The following is a 4,566-nucleotide window of genomic DNA, read 5'->3' as shown; positions in this document are numbered from 1 at the left end:
AAAATGTGTTTTTAGGGGTGAACTTCAAGGGTGGTTTTCACCCCTTAAATGGGCTTATGGGCACGTATAAAAAAATACGTGTCGAATATTTTTTGATGTTCTGCAACATATCACAATTTCAAGAAAATCGGTGAGGTACACCTCGGGTACCTTCCTTGTAAGTACCCTATGATGACTTCATCGTAAAGTCACCCTTGGAAGGCATCGGTATTGATTTTAAGCCCATTTTTGTAAAACCTTAAATTTTAGTGCTTTTTATTGAAATTTCGAGATTTCACCCTCAAAGAACAGACTGAAGATATTATCCGATTTCAAAATTTTAAAGTGCGCTGAGTTTCGGATTGAACTGGGACACTTTTCCGCACCCAGGCGTTCCTGGACGCACAATGTTGGTTTTTCGCCCCAGCCTATTATATAAGGCTGGTGACGCACTATGCGTTTTCGCTGGTCCGGTTTGAATGGATGGTGACGACGTATTATTTCAAATGCGCAGTGACACACTCATCCCGTTTTGCCGTGCCGGATGGTTCCTGTCACAGGATGCTGCGGCAAAACGGAATGACCGGACGGCGGGATAAGTCAGTAAACACACAGTTTCAAGTGGATCGTGACACACTGCACGGCAGAGCGAGACGAAAATGTTCGACACTGATAAATTTGTTGAACTGTTCCACGAAAAACAAGCACTGTGGGATAAACGGTGCAAGGAGTATGGGGACAAAAATTTTCGTGAAAAAGCGTGGTTTGATAGCAGTGGCATGTTTGAGAATTGGATGGAACTCGATTCATCTGTCTGCAACGAAAAAGGGAGTATTCCATTAAAATTTTTTGGTTACAAATTAATATTTCAACAAAATAACGTTATTTACATGTTTGTAGTTTTAATTTGTTTTATTGCTAATCAAAAAACCTACAGCACCAATTAGAGATTAAAATTTTTGTAGAAGTGTTTCGATGTTTTTGATAATGCCAAGCCCATGCAAGTTCATGTTTAAAGAAGCCAAAATGTAAATATGGCAAAATAGAATTGTATTCATGCAAAAATGAGTAATTTTTTACCAACTGTATGATTATATTCAACAACCCGATTAAAACACAGTCACCAATATTTAATGGAGTCTAGCAAATTTTACAAAATGTAGTCCCCTCTCCCCCCTTTCTTTGTCGAGATACTCATTTATTGTTAATCTAAAATCTGATGTTGAGGAGATGCGTGTAAATAATTATAGATAAAATTATAAGCATGTGCAAATTTCTAATTCATCCGATTCCTCATCCAACTCCAAAACTTTGTTAAATTTTTAATTGCGCAAATGAGATGAGAACATTACCCAAAATGTTTGCGATTTTTAATGATTTCTGCTATTTTGTCATATTAATTTTTAGAAAATAAATGACTGAGTTTTTACTGAAAGATGCAATTAAATCGGTGTCATCTGTAATGGGAACAAAATGGCAAGAATAAATTTTTATGACAGACCTTTAAGATAGTTTTATATACATTTATTAAAATTCATAATGTTTTCACAATTATTTTTTACATAATTGTTTTTATTTATGCTCGCCCTTTTAGTATTTGGAAATGTATTATTAATCGCTTTAGCTTTTTGAATTAAGAAAAATTCAGAAAACCAATTACTTCCATTGATGTAAGTAGAATCATACGTTAAATCTAATACATGTAATTGTTTTGGAATGGTCAGTAACATGCACGAAAGGGTGAGATTCGGTGTCATCATAATTGACGCCATTCCTTTGCGCACAAAATTATGGAGAACAGTACAAGCCTTCACGATGATATCGACGAAATCTGGTTGGACTGTTATAGGCGTACAAAAAATTCTCCATTTATTAGCCAGAACTCCGAAAGCACATTCGACACTGCGACGACAGCTACTGACCCTATAATTAAAAACTCTTTTTTCGCATTCAATCCACGAGCGGGGTATGGACTTAAAAGATTCGTCGAAAGTCTCAATGCTTCATCTCCAACCATGACAAAAGGTTGAGGATCTTTGTCCGTATTAGGTAAAGGACGTGGTGGTGGTAGATTCAAATTTCCAGAATACAATTTTTTCCCCATTGGAGAATCTCGAAATACTGTTGCGTCTCCCTCTTTTCCGTAAGCACCAACGTCGATCGCAATAAAATTCAAATTAGCGTCTACAGCTGCCATCAAGACCACGGAGAAAAATTTCTTGTAATTCAAGAATCTTGCCCCCCCCCCCCCCCGTATGGATTCATACACCTGATATGTTTCCCATCTATCGCGGCAACACAGTTGGGGAAATTCGTTTTTTCATAGAATTTTTCTGCAATATCCAACCACATTTCCTCGTTTGCCTCCGGCATTTCTTTTTTTTAAGCAAATTTTAATTGCTAAGCAGGTTTCTTGAACGATTTTCCCAATTGTTGTTCGACCAATACCAAATTCCAATTGGCAAAACAGAATTCCAGTAGACAAGTATCTGGAACATTCAATGAAATATTTGTCGAAATGCTATCTCAAAATTGATGAATAACCTAATTCAAGCATGAAAAATTTGGAATAAGTAATAGGAGTATCAATAACGTTTGTTCTTCATTTTATAACGATATATTTGCAAATGAAATTAATTTTGACTTATCAGGCATTTAAAAAGAGAAATTATTTTTATGTTACATTAATTTGTATCACATCCTGTATACTTAAATATTCAAATCGTGTAATATAAGCGTTATCACAGTAATGGAAAGAATGAATAAATGTCATCAATAGATATTCTATAATAATAAGCAATATTTCACGGATTGATTAAAGAACTTGTTACGTGGAATTTATTTTCAGCAGGGAGAGAAAGATCATTTTTCGGATGAAGAGCACAAAGTTAAAATTTTTCGATTTTAACATTTTGATTCGAGGTTTTCGAAATTTTGTACTTTATACAGTTCAAATAAATGAAATCTCACACGTTGAAGGAGGAAAAAAGAGATTATCTGACTTGATTTTTAATTCTATATTATAATTTTTATATTTTGTTCTACTTTTGGTTCTGTGAATGGATTTTATCTTTGAATTTGTAGATTTCGTAAATCGATATTTCTTTATGACTTAAATTAGAATTAGAATTTTTAATTCTGAAATTATATTGAGGAATTTATAAGGGAATGGTGTAGAGAATGCAAGGGGGTTCAATACTAAATAAATGATTCTTCACTAATTAAAACGACAATCAGATTCAAATTTGTCAAAATGAACTTTGTAATTTCCCTAAATGAAATGAAAAACAAATGGCGACACATGCGAGACAATTACATCAAATCGATGAACTAAGCAAGGAGCGGCGACAGTGCAAAGAAGAGAAGAAAATACGTGTATGCAGAGGAACTAGCATTTCTTCAACAAGGAATAGAGAGAAGAGAAACATCTGGAAATTTTGAAAATTGTGATACCGAAGAGGAGGAAGAAAATGTAAAAGAAGCAAATGAAAGCATCGAAAAGCTAGCTCCAACGAGTTTGTTTTAAATTTCTAGTAAAGAATTGGAAAAAGAGCAACAAAAACGAGGCCGTGTTAAAAGTCTGACGTTATTTTAAAATAAACTGTTAAAAAAATTAGATTCGAGTGAAGAAGAGGCATCTGATCCAGACAAAGCTTTTTCAATTTCTTTGCTTCCACATGTAAAAAGCCTCAACGAAGATGAAAAAATCGAATTCCAAGTTGCAACTTTGAATTTTCTCCACGAAATTAAAAGAAGCAAGACGTTTAACAGCGTTGCTGTGAGTCTCATTTCCGCACTGAATGCCATTCTGAACTTCGTATCTTCTTTAATTATGTATGGCCTCAGCAACTCAAGTAATTCATCAAAAGATTTTACAGACATTCTGTAGTAAGCTACAGAATAAAAATACTTTTTTCACCTCCTCGGTAGTGATGGGTGGGCATTCTTTATCAGGTGTTATGAGGGCAACACGTAATTCCTTGAAGCTATTTATATTTTCTGAGTCTGATTGTTGATTTTTTCTGACCCACCTTTCCCTCTGCTGTAGACTTTTCTTAGCGTCAGATAGTATCCGTATTCTTTCAACAATATGCTGCCTGATGGTCAACAGCTTTGACTTCTTAAGTGTGTGATAACGGGTCCAGAGTTCGCGCGCGAACTTTCGAACCTTGGCGGTAAAATTCCTGCCAGATGTGATGTAGTCAATCACACACTGAATGCGGGACGCGTACTGTCTTGCCCAGCCTATCTTTATGACAAGTTGATGCATTCGTATTTTGGGCTTATGATCAACCGTTGGTTTTGTTTTACGTTTCACATCTGCCAAAGCTCTCGCTGCATTATACACACAATAATTGATAGCCCAGAGGTCGGATTCTCCGGAAAAATGTCCACGAAGCTCGTCATCCATTTCAGCCAGAAATTTAGGCTTGAGAGAAACCTTGGTGTTGATGTTTCTCCGGGTCGTAAAGCATTGCTCTTCCTCTATTGGATGCCTGCCCGCGGTTGATCTTATTTCCGCCGCTCTTTCTCTGTTGCTGGCTTGTTCTAGCTGTGGTAGAGTAGGCGTTCCGCTTACCTAGCCGC

The sequence above is a fragment of the Belonocnema kinseyi genome, chromosome 3 (assembly GCF_010883055.1).
Source record: "Belonocnema kinseyi isolate 2016_QV_RU_SX_M_011 chromosome 3, B_treatae_v1, whole genome shotgun sequence".
Classification (NCBI taxonomy): domain Eukaryota; kingdom Metazoa; phylum Arthropoda; class Insecta; order Hymenoptera; family Cynipidae; genus Belonocnema; species Belonocnema kinseyi.
The sequence above is the reverse complement of the archived record's forward strand: the minus strand, read 5'-3'. Positions refer to the sequence as shown.